The 16,970-nt window shown below is 37.5% G+C and overlaps 1 long non-coding RNA gene across 1 annotated transcript in view; it reads right to left on the bottom strand.

Moving 5' to 3' along the window:
• LOC137496941 (uncharacterized) overlaps positions 1–11,448 on the bottom strand; it is a 179,830-nt gene extending 168,382 nt beyond the window's left edge. The window contains exon 1 of the long non-coding RNA XR_011017535.1: positions 11,359–11,448. This is a non-coding gene — a long non-coding RNA (uncharacterized lncRNA). The remainder of the gene's footprint in view (positions 1–11,358) is intronic.
• Between the last annotated feature and the right edge of the window lie 5,522 nt (positions 11,449–16,970).

The raw sequence follows: 16,970 nt of genomic DNA on the forward strand, positions 1-16,970 counted from the left end.
GCTCGGCCAGGCCAGGGATTTTTACCTAGACCTGAGGGCTGGTTCAAGGTCCACTCAGCCTACGTGATTAGAATTGAGGAGCTATCTGACGGTGAGATAGCAGCCCCGGTCTACAAAGCCGAGAATAACGGCCGAGAGGATTCGTCGTGCTGACCACACGACACCTCGCAATCTGCAGGCCTTCGGGCTGAGCAGCCAAAGCTGATTTTGAAAAAATATTGCTGCTGAATGGGGAAGTCATTTAAATATTAACTGAGACGAGAAAGAGTGGGCAACCGTAGTACCCTGTGTAACACCTTCGACGTGAGGAAGACAAACGGGAATGAAACTAGAGGTAAAGAAATTGAAGTGTGTATTGTTTTTCTTTTTATGATTCTTTTTCGTGATTGTCCAATTACATTCTACCACCGAGGAATTACTTGCACCACTTGTCACGATTTGAGGCACTTGCAAAACTACGTACGGTATCCTCTAAAACCGTGTAAGGCCTTCTCTTGATTTATAACGAGGTACAATGGCATCATGGTCAGCGGTTCAGAGGGTTCGATTCCCGGCCGGGTCGGGGATTTTAATCGCTTCTAATTAATCCTTCTAGCTCGGGGACTGGGCATTTGTGTCCGTACCAACACTCCCCTCTTCATATTCAGACAACATACCACAATACCAACCGCCACAAAAACACGCAATAGTGATTATATCCCTCCATATAGGGTTGGCGTCAGGAAGGGCATCCAGCCGTAAACAGGGTCAAATTCACATGTGCGACTGAGTTCGCACCCGCGACCCCACAAGTGTGGTAAAAAGCGCTAGGAAAAGAAGAACAATTACATCATAGCTGCTTAGGACGCAGAGTTGTTATCAGAACGAAAAATATAACAATAAGATTACAGTTTTAGGTATTGCTTATTCTCACTATTGTCCACACTTATTGAACGCCCCCTAGGAGTTATTGTTATTGTTTTACGACCCACTAACTATTTTTACGATGTTTTGTGACACCAAGGTGACGAAATTTTGTTCTGCAGGAGGTCATTTTACGTGCTGATAAACCTACAAACCTACTAACAAGAAAATTGCATATTTGAGCACCTTCAAATACCACCGGACTGAGCAGGGATCAAATCCGCCAACTTGAGCTCAGAAAGCCAGCCAGCGCTCTACCCTCTGAGCCACTCAGTCCGACCACCGTGTTGTTTTCAGTGACCGTTAAATCTGGGAGACTCGATAGGCTTCACATGAACAATCCTAGGCACACTCCAGGCTAGCGTTGTACCTTCAGGTCCTGTTGATCGAGAATTCAAGAATCGTTTGAAAGACTCTGAAAGGAGTGTGGTCCAGATAACATAAATACCGTGAAAGTTGTCCGTGCGGTTAGGGGCGCGCAGGTGTGAGCTTGCATCCTGGAGATAGTGGGTTCGAACCCCACTGTTGGCATCCCTGAAGATGATTTCTCCGTGGTTTCCCATTTTTACACCAGGCAAATGCTGGGGCTGTACCTTAATTAAGACCACGACTGCTTCCTTCCCACTCCTAGCCCTTTCCTACCCAATCGTCGCCATATGACCTGTCTGTGTCAGTGCGATGTAAAGCAAAAAATTGTAGGTAACATAAATGGGAAGGGTAGAAAGTTATAACTAATTTCTCCTTCATCCATGGTCCCATTCTCTACGTGGTACTCAGTCACCATCCGTTTCAAATTTGAATTCCTTGACAATGTTGGAATACTTTTGAACACACTGATCTTCCAGTTGGTTTGGCTTTTAGTGCTTTTAGTGCCGCGAGTGTCCGAGGACATGTTCGACTTGCCTTGTGCAGCCCTTGTAAGACAGACCCTCCAACGAGGATAGGAAGCCTCTGCCGTGTATGAAAAGTACGTGTTTCTTGTTGGTGGATAGTGTTGTGTGTGAATTACAGGAATACTGAGAAGGAGAAATAACTATTTAAGGTTAACATCTCCGACCTGGACGGGAATTGAACCCAGAGCCCTCCGAACCGAAAGTGACTACGCTGGCCATTCAACCAAAGACCCGTTTGTATAAACAGTTACACACACCCTAAGTGCAAGCACATACGGCTGGAGACCAGTATTATACCCCTACTGCTAATTTTTTGTATTCTGGACGAAAACCACTCAGCCAGTGAATTATGTAAGTGACTTATTTGTTTCACTTGTTATTATTGAGGTGCAGAAGAGATGGCTTCATGTTCTCATCATAAGGCCCTTTGTGGCTTTCAATGGTATGTTTGCGTAGGCCATGGGGAAAAAGGAGATGCGAGTGGAAAAGTTGTGGTAGGGTAAGGTCGATACCAAGTTGAAGGTTTTAAATCCACCATCCACTATCAAAGAGAAATGTATACAATTCGAAGTAAGCATGCTGGTCATTTTTGTGGAGAACTGATGTAAGAATAGGCGGTAATTGGTATCTCAGTGACAATAATTTGTCTCGTAGACAAGTAGAAAGAGCTGAGTAGTGTGGAATATGTGAGTGAGCTATGCAACTGCATCAGAGGAACAAGAACAGAACAGAGATCGCAGTACTTGGATCTTACGGAGGTGCTGAGGGAAACTGCTATGATGACATTTCATTGTTGAGATTGCTCTGATAAATTGGCTCGAGTAAGACCGCTTGAGGTGTCGAAGAACGATTGGAATATCTGGATGGATAGCGGCTTCTTACTACTTACAAGAAGCTAGAACAAAATACGCCTCTGTGGTGTAGTGGTTAGCTGCCACTCCTGGATGCCCGGATCGATTCCAGGCTCTGCCACGAAATTTGAAAAGTGGTACGAAGGCTGGAACGGGATCCACTCAGCCTCGGGAGGTCAACTGAGTAGAAGGGTGTTCGATATCCTCTTCAGCCATCCTCGAAGTGGTTTTCCGTGATTTCCCAGGCAAATGCCGGGATTGTGCCTAACTTAGTCCACGGTCGCTTCCTTTCCCCGTTCCTTGCCAATCCTTTCCAATATTCCTATCCCCTGACAAGGCCCCTGTTCAGCATAGCAGGTGAGGCAACCTGGAAAAGGTATTGGTCCGCCATCCCACTTGTATCCCCTCTACCCAAATATCCACGTTCCAGGACACTGCACTTAAGGCGGTAGAGGTGGGTTCCCTCGCTGAGTCCGAGGGAAAAGCCAACCCTGGACGGTAAAAGGATTAAGAAAGAAAGAAAGAAAGAAAGAAAGAAAGAAAGAAAGAAAGAAAGAGCAAAACAGGCATTTGATGGCTGTCTTTCTTAATGAGATGTTTCTTGCTTCGTTATGTCCTCGGTATAATTAACGATTGAGTTCAACAGTAAAATTTTGCACCTGTATTTGATCGTAACTAAAGTAAGCGGACACTGAGCGAGAAGTGGGTCAACACACATTCCTGGTGTCTTCACAACGGGACCTTCCTCCCCATTAGAGTGATAGCATCTGTCTCTCTGGAATGTTCACCGCACTTTTAGGCTGTGTGGTGTGGGGTGCGATGTCCTCCAGGATCTAGCTTGTTCTTAATTACGGTTACTTGATAAACTGACGTTCACTACCTGCTTAATGGCCCACACCATCGCAGGGTCGCGGAGTTTGACCCCTGCCCGTGGTGGTCTCGCCCAGTGAGGTTTTATAGCACCTTTACCATTCGTAATGTCATTTTATAAAGGAAGTGAAGCTAGGGATGTTTCGTGAATGTTGATGTAGTAATCATAATCACGGAAGCTACAATTTTCCGAGGAATCCCAATCATAGAGACTGAGTTTAATTTTTAAAACCTCACACATCTTGGGCAGGAAACTTAACTTTCACTTAAAATGTATATGTCGCTGCTGTTATATAGCTCTCAGTTCTTCTTCATTAGCTGGTAGATTAGAAAAAAACCTGATAATTAAAATGGGTGCTATCATTTCTTTCTTTTTTTTTTTTTTGCTTTACGTCACACCGACACAGATATGTCTTAAGGCAACGATGGGATAGGAAAGGCCTAGGAATTGGAAGGAAGCGACCGTGGCCTTAAGTAAGGTACAGCCCCTGCATTTGCCTGGTGTGAAAATGGGAAACCACGGAAAACCATCTTCAGGGCTGCCGACAGTGGGGCTCGAACCCACAATCTCCCGATTACTGGATACTGGCCGCACTTAAACGACTGCAGCTATCGAGCTCGGTTGCTGTCATTTTACAACGAGTCTGGGGAACTCAAAGATCGTAATAATAATAATAATAATAATAATAATAATAATAATAATAATAATAATAATAATAATCATCATCATCATCATCGTTTGGCCTTGGCTACCGTGTGCAAATATTTTAACTTGACGCCATCTGCCTGCCTGCTTGTCAATTTCGAACAAGGAGAAGACTATTTAGTGCATACTGTGAGGCACGAGAAGTACCACCTCCTAAAACTGATATTGCAAGGCGTAATCGATGGCCGACGAGGCCGCGATTGAAGAAGACACCGATGGCTGAGAAACTCACGAGACTGGTCAGAAATGGAACCAGAAATAGTGATGAGAACAACAGGAGATCAAACTGACTTCCCCAAAATTGCAGTGAACTTTCGTTAATGGAGAAGGCAGGCACGTAAATAATAATAATAATAATAATAATAATAATAATAATAATAATAATAATAATAATAATAATAATAATAATAATGTACAGGAACCCGGCAAAAAAGCGCGTATTAACCGGGATAGCGTATTAAGAGGAGCATTTTATATGAATTTTACTGCGTTGTATTTAAGGGGAGTTGGAATTATAATAACGAAAATGTTGTCATTTTAAAATTTTCTTCTCATAAATTCTCCGGCACCCTGGATGAATTTATCAACATTGAGGCCTTCGGTTCAGGGTGTCACATGTTCGATTCCCGGGCGGGTCAATGGATTTCAATTACAATGGTTAATTTACTCGGCTCGAGAATTAGGTTTTTGTGCTGCCTCCAACATTCCTGTAACTCATACGCCAAACACAATATTTTAATACGAAGTTTCCCATTCATGGCAGATACCACTCACCCTCATTGGGTCCCCTGTGGGTGGTGGTGGTGGTGGCGGTGGTAGAATACATCCACGGAATCCCCTGCCGGTAAGCGATTCAAATGGGACCCAGTGTATTCATCTTGGAAGAGTTGGTTGGTGACCACTGGTCCCTCAGTCATGTCCGGCATTGCTTCCACTTACTGGTACCAGTCTCCTCGCTTTCAACTATCCTGTCCGACCTCTGTTGGTCAACTCTTGTTCTTTTCTGACCCCTACGGTATTAGGTTTGCGAGGTCCTTCGAGACCCTTCCCTTTCTCTTGCCTTTACTTTCATCCTTCGGAATGTCAGACATTTTCTATTTTCCCTGTAATTAGTGTTAATAGAGGATGGTTTCCCAGCTGTACTTCCTCTTAAAATAGTAATTACCACCACCACCACCACACCACCACCACCACCACCACCCTTATTAACAGGCCTGCCTGACAAGGGATGCACCAGGCTAGCAATAGGCACATGGAATTATTATCCTATGATATAGCACATTTTCTGATTAAATTGATGCATCAGTTGTTAAGAAATTCGCTCTAGAAATTTATTTTTTATGTTTACAAAGTGAAATATTACGTCTTTCTTTTGCGTGTTTCTGTGGAGTCTTCCTCAGCAGAATATAAGCCCACAGAGTACAGTAATTTGCTCCGTTATGTACCGACGAAACATAAATGTTCGTATTTTCGCAATTTTTGGGAACTGTTATCCGTTTCAGGTCAGCTCAAGATAGTATCAGTAGTTTTTAAATCTTGTGGTTGTTTATTACAGCGTCTCTTTGAAAGAAAAAAAAAAGGTTTTACGAACAGTCTGTGGATTTTGCAGAAAATGAATAGTGCTTAGTAATGCCAATTTTGGTCTTCCTGAAAACCCCCAGTCCACCGAGTTATTTTGAGATCACATGTATAATAAAACCTGTTCCTACATGGATAAACTGTGAATTGAAGTTTGGTCGAAATACAGTATAATCAGCCGTTTGTTTCGTGTTGGTGGAGCAAACAAACAAAAAGCATATCGAGAGGCAAACATACAAACAAATAGACAGAGAGATAAGCTGACACGAAAACTAAAAGCCACTGATGTGGTCTTGATTTACCTCAAACCGATAAAAATCACAAATGTTTGCAAAATGAATATGTAAACAGTAGACTAGCTACAGTTTAGGCCTATATAGGCTATTATACGGTACATGTATTTTTTCGTTTAAAGAAGAAGGTATTATTAAAACATTGTAACAATTAACATTATACAACCAAGATAATAATAATAATAATAATAATAATAATAATAATAATAATAATAATAATAATAATAATAATAATAAATACAATCACCGAGCTCGATAGCTGCAGTCGCTTAAGTGCGGCCAGTATCCAGTATTCGGGAGATAGTAGGTTCGAACCCCACTGTCGGCAGCCCTGAAAATAGTTTCCCGTGGTTTCCCATTTTCACACCACGCTGTAGCTTAATTAAGGCCACGGCCGCTTCCTTCCCACTCCTAGCCCTTTCCTGTCCCATAGTCGCCGTAAGACCTATCTGTGTCGGTGCGACGTAAAACAACTAGCAAAAAAAAAAATACAATCTCCTATCATAATTCTTGGCATTTTTCCTATTTCTTGGTGTGGATTTGGCCCAGATTTTCGGTCGGATGCCATTTTCGACACCAACCTTGTGTGGAAGGATGTATTCACTATAGCGCTTTTTTGTGGTGGTGGGTAGCGTGATGTATTGTTACGACGAACATAAACCCCCAGTCTCCCTGCCTGAGGAATAACCAGATGCAGTTAAAATCCCTCACTTCTGAACAGAAGGCCACTACGCTGGACATTGAGCCAAGTATATGGAAAATAACAAATTCTATAAAAATATTACAATAGTAATCTTAACTAGCAATATAATAGATAGCGATATGGCAATGATGAATGAAATATAATCATATGTTATTGAAAACATTTAGGCCCTAATAAAAATGAATGTTCATGAACATAATATGAGATTGCTACATGATGTACATTTCCCTTAAAAATAGTTATTGAAAAATCCCTGGCTCGTGCGAGAATCGAGCCCAGATCCTTAGAATCGAACGCCTCAGCTGGCTTTGCACCATCGGCCAAAGCCTATGATAAGTCAGGTGGCTCCAGCGACCCAGCAATACCTATGAAGAGCTGATGAACGTTTCTTATCACGGCCGAATTGATGTGTTGCTCTAGCTAGCTCAGCGCAGTGTAGATCTAGTTGGCCGTGCTTAGATATAGTGTATGTTGAGTCTTCAGCTGGAAGGCTGGTTTAATCCCCCCTACCTTCATAATTAGATGTCATAGAAAGTCCAGGCTTCATTAGAGGGGCATAAAATATTATTACTTGTCGCTTTCTTTACCAGTCAGAAGGAGATGTAACACACCCGTTTGCCAAACCTGAAATGCACACATCAACTGAGCCTATGAACGATACCTTCACACTATTCATAACAGGGACTGGTTCTGTGAGTAAGGATATTACTAGCATCGATCATAAGACAGTCACATGCATATTGTCAAAGCCAAGGATGAAGCTGATACAGATGAAAGAATGTAACAAGATCTAGGCCATACCAGAATATATATGCAGGGTGTAGCAGAACTAGAGAACCAGAGAATACAAAGAACTGACGTATTCTATATAGGAATGTATGTTCGCTGAAGTCAGTTGTTGGCGGCAGAGGATGTTTACAAAGCTGTTGCTTTAGGGCTCTTTCCGTTGCCTGATATTGACTAGAGTGGTATTGCCTCATCTCAAATATGTCAATTTCTTCCTCTCGGGACATTTCAGGCAGCTAGTATTCGAGACACCCGCTGAATCAGAAAAGACTTCGTCGCAAAAAATGCTGCTGCAGCAGCTGGAACCGTTTGTAACACGCCGGGAATTTTTCGAAAGTCCACCACAATCGATGCTTTGACGCTGCAATCTATGTATTATTCTGATGGTAAAAACTTCGGGCACCTTCTGTAATAAATAAATAAATAAATAAATAAATAAATAAATAAATAAATAAATAAATAAATAAATAAATAAATAAATAAATAAATAAATAAATAAATAAATAAATAAATAAATAAATAAATAAATAAATAAATAAATAAATAAATAAATAAATAAATAAATAAATAAATAAATAAATAAATAAATAAATAAATAAATAAATAAATAAATAAATAAATAAATAAATAAATAAATAAATAAATAAATAAATAAATAAATAAATAAATAAATAAATAAATAAATAAATAAATAAATAAATAAATAAATAAATAAATAAATAAATAAATAAATAAATAAATAAATAAATAAATAAATAAATAAATAAATAAATAAATAAATAAATAAATAAATAAATAAATAAATAAATAAATAAATAAATAAATAAATAAATAAATAAATAAATAAATAAATAAATAAATAAATAAATAAATAAATAAATAAATAAATAAATAAATAAATAAATAAATAAATAAATAAATAAATAAATAAATAAATAAATAAATAAATAAATAAATAAATAAATAAATAAATAAATAAATAAATAAATAAATAAATAAATAAATAAATAAATAAATAAATAAATAAATAAATAAATAAATAAATAAATAAATAAATAAATAAATAAATAAATAAATAAATAAATAAATAAATAAATAAATAAATAAATAAATAAATAAATAAATAAATAAATAAATAAATAAATAAATAAATAAATAAATAAATAAATAAATAAATAAATAAATAAATAAATAAATAAATAAATAAATAAATAAATAAATAAATAAATAAATAAATAAATAAATAAATAAATAAATAAATAAATAAATAAATAAATAAATAAATAAATAAATAAATAAATAAATAAATAAATAAATAAATAAATAAATAAATAAATAAATAAATAAATAAATAAATAAATAAATAAATAAATAAATAAATAAATAAATAAATAAATAAATAAATAAATAAATAAATAAATAAATAAATAAATAAATAAATAAATAAATAAATAAATAAATAAATAAATAAATAAATAAATAAATAAATAAATAAATAAATAAATAAATAAATAAATAAATAAATAAATAAATAAATAAATAAATAAATAAATAAATAAATAAATAAATAAATAAATAAATAAATAAATAAATAAATAAATAAATAAATAAATAAATAAATAAATAAATAAATAAATAAATAAATAAATAAATAAATAAATAAATAAATAAATAAATAAATAAATAAATAAATAAATAAATAAATAAATAAATAAATAAATAAATAAATAAATAAATAAATAAATAAATAAATAAATAAATAAATAAATAAATAAATAAATAAATAAATAAATAAATAAATAAATAAATAAATAAATAAATAAATAAATAAATAAATAAATAAATAAATAAATAAATAAATAAATAAATAAATAAATAAATAAATAAATAAATAAATAAATAAATAAATAAATAAATAAATAAATAAATAAATAAATAAATAAATAAATAAATAAATAAATAAATAAATAAATAAATAAATAAATAAATAAATAAATAAATAAATAAATAAATAAATAAATAAATAAATAAATATCCCCTAGCACAAAAAGCTGACTTCAAAGGACAAACATTCCGATCTAAAATAAGTTTATCTTGGTATTCGCTAGCCTACAGAACGCTCTGCAATACCATGTATATTTCAATGAAATAGAGACAGCTGAGAGAACTCATTCTTGTAATGTCGTGATGTGGTTATTTTTCTAATAGGAAGTGCCACGAGATAACCATCCCCTATTAACAGTAATAAGGCATGAAAAAGGAAGAGTTTTGATCCTTATATAAGAATGAAGGTATCGGGAGATGTAAGGGTATGTCCATGAAAGTTATGAAAGTAAAAGAATATAAACCAGCGAGCTTGTAGTTTTATTTAACTGTTGATATCGTAATCATAACGGGACAGAAGACTCTGTAGACCTCGTAAACTTAAGGCAAGGCGCCCATCGAAGTGATATGATACATGATCTGGGAGAAATTTGACAGATGTATGACTCTGATATAGCTTGCATGTGACTTATCGCCCACCGAAATTACCACTTAGTAACTGGCAACATGTCCTTCATCCGAAGAAGATATTCTGGCGCCAGTGAATTAATTAATTCACTTATTTTTATTTATTTATTTATTTATTTTATTTATTTATTTATTTATTTATTTATTTATTTATTTATTTATTTATTTATTTATTTATTCGTTCTTGACTTACATTTGTGGCGACGTTAGGCTCACGGCCCTCTCTTACACTTCACCACTTTCAATGTTTTTGCTTGAGTCATCAGTCCATAGACTGGTTTGATGCAGCTATCCATGCCTCCCTATCCTGTACTAACCTTTTCGTTCCTACATAATTGCTACATCCTACATTTGCTCTAATCTGCTTGTCATGTTCATACCTTGTTCTATGCCTACCTTTCACACCCCCTACACTTCCCTCGAAAACCAACTGCACACGCCCTGGGTGTCTTTAGATGTGTCCTATCACTATATCTCTTCCTCTCGTCAAATTTAGGCAAATCGATCTCCTCTCATCAATTCGATTCAGTATCTCTTCATTCGTGATTAGATATATCCATCTCACCTTCAGGATTCTTCTGTAACACTACATTTCAAAAGCTCTTATTCCCTTTCTTTCTGAGCGAGTTATCGTACATGTATCGCTTCCGTACAATGCCACACTCCAAACGAAAGTCTTCAAAAATATTTTTTCTAATTCCTATATCAACGTTCGAAGTGAGAAAATTTCTTTTCTTAAGAAAGGCCTTCCCTGCTTGTGCTAGCCTGCATTTTATGTCCTCCTTACTTCTGGCATCGTTAGTTATTTTACTACCCAAGTAACAATATCCATCCACTTCCTTTAAGACTTCATTTCCTAATCTAATATTTCCTGCATCACCTGACTTCGTAAGACTGCACTCCATTACTTTTGTTGTGGAATTATTTATTCCCATCTTGAACTCCTCACCCAAAACTCCGTCCATACCATTCAGAAACTTCTCCAGATCTTCTGCAGTCTCAGATAAAATAACAATATCATCGGAAAATTTCAGGGTTTTGGTTCCTCTCCTTGGATTGTGATTTCCTTTCCAAATTCTTCTTTGATTTCCTTTAATGCCTATTCTATATAAGCATTGAGAAGGACGGGGGACAAACTGCAGTCTTGCTTCACCCCTTTCTGGATTGCTTTTTCTTTTTCATAGCCCTCGATTCTTATCACTGCAGACTGATTTTTATATAGATTGTAGATAATTCTTCTCTCTCGGTACCTGATTCCGATCACCTACAGAATCTCAAATAGCTTGGTCCAATGAACATTATCAAATGCCTTTTCTAGATCTACGAACGAAATGTATGTGGGCTTGCCCTTCTTAATTCGATCCTCTAAGATCAGACGTAAAGTCAGGATTGCTTCACGTGTTTCTACATTTATTCTGAAGCCATATTGATGTTCTCCCAAGTCAGTTTCCACTTGTCTTTCCATTCTTCTGTAAACAATACGTGTCAAAATTTTACAGGTGTGAGGTAATAAACTAATGGTGTGGTAGTTTTCACACTTGTCAGCACCGGCTTTCTTGGGAAGAGGTATAACAACATTCTGCCGAAAATCGGATGGCACTTCTCCTGTTTCATACATCTTGCACATTAAATGGAATAATTTAGACTTGCTGGTTTCCTCTAAAGCAGCCAGTAATTCAGAGGGAATGTCATCAATTCCAAGTGCTTTGTTCCTGTTTAGGTCTCTCAAAGCTCTGTCGGAATCTGAGCTCAAAATTGGTCACCCATTTCATCAGCACCAACAGCCTCTTCTTGTTGCAGAACCATGCCAACTACGTCCTTACCTTAATGCAACTGTTGGATATGTTCCTGCCATATTTCTGCCTTGTCTTCATTCCCTAGAAGTGGTTTTCCATCTTAGCTCTTAATATTCATACACCTAGTTTTCCTTTCTCCAAAGGTTTGCTTGATTTTCCTGTATGAAGAATCTACCTTTGCTGGGACCATACAACTTTCAGTATCCTTCCACTTCTCCTTCAGCCATTCTTCCTTATCTGCTCTGCACTTCATATCCACTTCATTCTTTAATTGCCTGTATTCTTTTCTGCCCTTTTCATTTTTCGTATTCTTGTATTTTCGTCGTTCTTCGATCAGTTCTAGTATCTCTTGAGTTATCCATTGTTTCTTTGTTGCTCTTTCCTTTCGTCCTAACATCTCTTCAGCAGCCCTACTGACCTCATTCATGACTGCCCATACTCCTTCTACTGTGTTTCCTTCAGCCTTGTTCCTTGAAACAATACTTCATACTCTTTTATCAACTTGTCTAGATCCCATCTCACTGGATTCCTCACCTTCTGCAATTTCTTCAGATGGCATTTAATGACCAACAAGTTGTGATCAGAGTCCACGTCTGCTCCTGGAAAGTTTTGCAATCCAACACCTAGTTTCTGAATCTTTGCCTAATCATAAGGGAGTCTATCTGATACCTTCCAGTGTCTCCATGTCTCGTCCATGTGTAGAGCCGTCGTTTGTGGTGTTTGAACCAAGTATTAGCAAGGACTGAATTGTGATTGGTGCAAAATTCATCCAGCCGACTTCCTCTTTCGTTCCTTTGTCCCAATCCGAACTCTCCTACTGGATTACATTCTCTTCCTTGGCCTACCACTGTATTCCAATCTCCCATCACAATTAGATTCTCGTCAACTCTTACATACTGTATTGTATTAAATTTACTGTCTCTTCATATATTCTTTCGAATTCCTCATCATCCGCTGAACTAGTTGGCATACAGAAGTGCACTATTGTAGTTGGCATTGGTTTGGTGTCTACCTTGACAACAATAATCCTTTCACTATGCTGGTCGTAGTAGCTTATCCGCTACCCTATTTTCCTATTCATTATTAAACCAACTTCTGCATTTCCCCTGTTTGATTTTGTGTTGATGATTCTGTAGTCGCCTGACCAAACATCCTGCTCTTCCTGCCAACGTACTTCACTTATACCAACTACATCTAACTTTAGTCTATCCGTCTCCCTTTTGAGATTTTCTAACCTACCCAAACAATTCAAACTTCTAACATTCCACGCTCCGACTCACAAAATGTTAGTATATATCTTCCTGATGATCGCCGCCTCTCGTGTAGTCTCCATCCGGACCGGGGGACTATTTTACTTCCGGAATATTTTACACTAGAGGAAGCCATCATCAGTACAGCATTCATACAGAGAGAGCTGCATGTCCTCGGGAGTTAGTTACAGCTGCAGTTTCCCGTTGCTTTCAGCCGTGCAGCAGTATCAACACAGCTAATCCATATTGAGTATTGTTACAAGGCCATATCAGTCAATCATCTAAACTTCCGCCCTTGTAACTTCCGAAATGTTGCTTACCTCCGTTTGGATGAACCATTCGTTAGTCTGATCTCTCGACAGATACCCAACCGATATGGTTGCACCTGCGGCTCAGCTATCTGCTTCATTGGGTCGCGCAAGCCTTCCCACCGCGGCAAGGTCACACGGTTCGCAGGGGAGACCACTATCAATAATATATTCAATAATATACTTGCTACGTGTTTCACGTCGTACTAACACATCGAAGGTTATCGGTGACGGAATGATAGGAATGGGCTAGGATTGCGAAGGCAGCGGCCGTGGCATTCAGTAATAATGGTTGATTGGAGAACAAATATAAACGAAAATAAAAAGTAATTGTAAGATATAGTAATAGGTTTAGGCTACAAATTAGTAAGTCAATAAGAGCGGTAATACTAATATTAAGAATAACTAGACGACTAATAATAATAATAATAATAATAATAATAATAATAATAATAATAATAATCATAATGCCGGGATGAGTGGCTCAGACGGTTGAGACGCTGGCCTTCTGACCCCAACTTGGCAGGTTCGATCCTGGCTCAGTCCGGTGGTATTTGAAGGTGCTCAAATACGTCAGCCTCGTGTCGGTAGATTTACTGGCACGTAAAAGAACTCCTGCGGGACAAAATTCCGGCACCTCGGCGTCTCCGAAAACCGTAAAAGTCGTTAGTGGGACGTAAAGCAAATAACATTAAATTAAATAATACTAATAATAACAACAATAATAATAAGGAAGTGCGTAATAGATAATAGTAAACTCATTCACTCAACATACACACACTGACTCACACAACTAAGTATTGTGTTCCAAGAAAAGATTTGCAGCAGGGTAGATCTCAATGTATGAGAGGAAGTTAAGTGCCGAATGTCCACTAGGAGTCTCGACGCAGTACCTAGAAAAAATGATTATAGGAATTCGTTCAATTTAGTTCAATTTCAAGCAGGGAGCCAGAGCGGGTAATAATTTTAAGGGAAGAGGAAAGAGAATGAAGATTAAAATACAGGTAATTAGGAGGGTTTAGCAAAGGTGGTTGGTGAACAAGTGTCAATAGGTGAAAATTCCTTCGTTCATTTATGCATAGCCATCCCAATATTTTAAATATGGTGTAACATGAACATCATGTCGCAGTTTGAAGAAATGTCGTATGCAAGAGTTTTATGTTCGTTGAAGTCGCGCAGCTTGTTCGGCATTTAGATTGACCAGTACCGTACCACAATAGCCTAAAATTGGGAGTAGGAGTGATTAGATTAATTTTAATTTTAGGATTTGAGGAATAGCATTCAGGTGATATAAGGCTGCATGAACCTCGTTATATACGTTATATACGTTATTTACGTGCTCATTCTAGGCCAGGTCCTCGTCGATGGAGATCCCACGTTTAATTGCAGTCTTAAGGTACGGTACAGCAATGCCATTGATGATAAATGGAGGAGGATTGCCATTGCTTATTAGTTAATTAACGTTAATAATGAATACCACATTAAAAAGGTGATTTTGGTACACTCTTATCAGGAAGATTTATTATTTCGTGTCAGAGCGTTTATACAATACACATATATATATAAACATAACAAGCACGTTACAATTATACAAAATACATGGAACTTTACATATATATTTGGTGCGGTCACACCGGGTCCATCCAATATTCAGCGACAGCATTTCCCTCTTTGCTCGCTTGAACGAGGTCTTGAAATGCACACTGGACAGGGCATGTTTAACAGTAATACATGTGTGGGGTAGTTTATATTTCCCAGCAATCACACAGTTCGGTCTGTTTGTCTACATTTCTTGAGGTTTTCCCTAGATCTTCCAACACTACTCCTCAAACGATTACTAATAAGAATTTATTGCAGCCAGGTGGCCATATAATGGGATACAACAATAAGTTTCAAGGTTACAAAATAAGCATGAAATATTGTCACACAACATACTGCGATTTACACATTCTCGAGGCGGTTTAGTCTTTGCTATAGTCAACTATGCTCTTTTCCCTCTTACTACATAGTGTTATGTGGTATTTGTCGCATGGCTTCTCACACAGAGAACATATACATTCTTTGTTGGGTTCATGATATTTTATGTTTTTGCAAATTTTGTGATGGAAGCCGTGTACGGCGAGTCTTGTGACTACGTTTCTTAGTTTTTGATTTTCGGTTGTCCATCGTCTATCGGTCATTGCTTCCGTTGAGTAAAAATCCAGTGGTATGTCCTGTTGCTTCAGATGCTTCTGCTCAAGTACCTTCTCCATTTGCAGGGTAGATGGCAAGTGTAGTTTGAATTGGAGGTCTTCGATATAGAAAAGTTCCCTTGCTAATTCATAGATTAGTCTGGACGGTGACGATCTTGCCACGCCCAGTGCTCTCTTAAGGAATCGAGCTTTCACTTTTTTCTATCGTGGTGAGATCTGTTGTGGTTAGCCCTTCCCATATTAGCTCTAGGCCGTATGAGATAGGGGGGTTATTTTGGCGTGGAAAAGTGTCATTGCAGTTCGTAGTGAGAGTTTTGTTATGTTCTTCAGATCGTATATTCCTCTGATGGCAGCTGTTGATCGTTCCTTTATGTGTTGTCTGAAAGAGTGGCACGTTTTTTGCAGGGTGACGCCGAGGTATTTGTAAGTATTAACCGACGTGAGTTCTTCTTCGCCGAGAGTCATTTTGTTTTCCGCTGCTAGTTTTCACCCTTTTCGGAAAGCCATGTACACTGTCTTTCTCTGGTTTATGCTGAGATCGTTATCAACTGCCCAATTGTGAAGGTGGTTTAGTACTTTCTGCAGCTATTGCCGGTTCGGGGAACCCAGGACCATGTCGTCTACGTAAAAATAGAAAGAAACTGAAGTTGTTTCTTCTAGAGTCATTGTGATGTCTGCTGCCACGACGTTAAACAGGGTGGGACTCAGTGGGTCCCCTTGCGGAACTCCATTTGTCTGGATTATTTCTTTTGAGGTCGATATTCCGTCACATACTTCCACTTTGTTGTAGGCCAAAATGTTCCTTATTACCCGTGTGAATCAGTGGCCCTCCGCTAACATATGTTCTAGTTTCTGAACAAGCTCCTCAAACGATTAAGCGATCTCCAAACAGCCCATCTGATCTGTTCTGCAGGAGGCGGAGATTCGTGTGGTACCATCCACTGCTATTTACTACTTCGCCGCATGTCTCGGCCCACCGTTGCTGGTGATTTGTTTAAAGTGGCACAGACGTTGCGGAAGTTCTTTCTTGATTTTAATCTTTTAGGTGGCGGTCGAAGACCAAATAGCGGATGATTCTTGCTGTTCTCCACCTTTGTACTCTCATATATCGCCGCCACTTTCCTCTGAATATCAGAGAGAACGATCCTAGGCAGGCAGTAAACGTTTCTCATTAGGGGTTGCTTTCAGACATCCTGTAACTACTCTGCAGGTTTCATTCAAAGCTACATCCACTTGCTCTGTATGTGTCGAATTGAACCAAACAGAGCTTGCGTATTCTGCCGCAGAGAAACTGACAGCCAAAGCAGACGTCCCCAATACCGACGGATGT

Source organism: Anabrus simplex, chromosome 1 (genome assembly GCF_040414725.1).
Source record: "Anabrus simplex isolate iqAnaSimp1 chromosome 1, ASM4041472v1, whole genome shotgun sequence".
NCBI classification, from domain to species: Eukaryota; Metazoa; Arthropoda; class Insecta; order Orthoptera; family Tettigoniidae; genus Anabrus; species Anabrus simplex.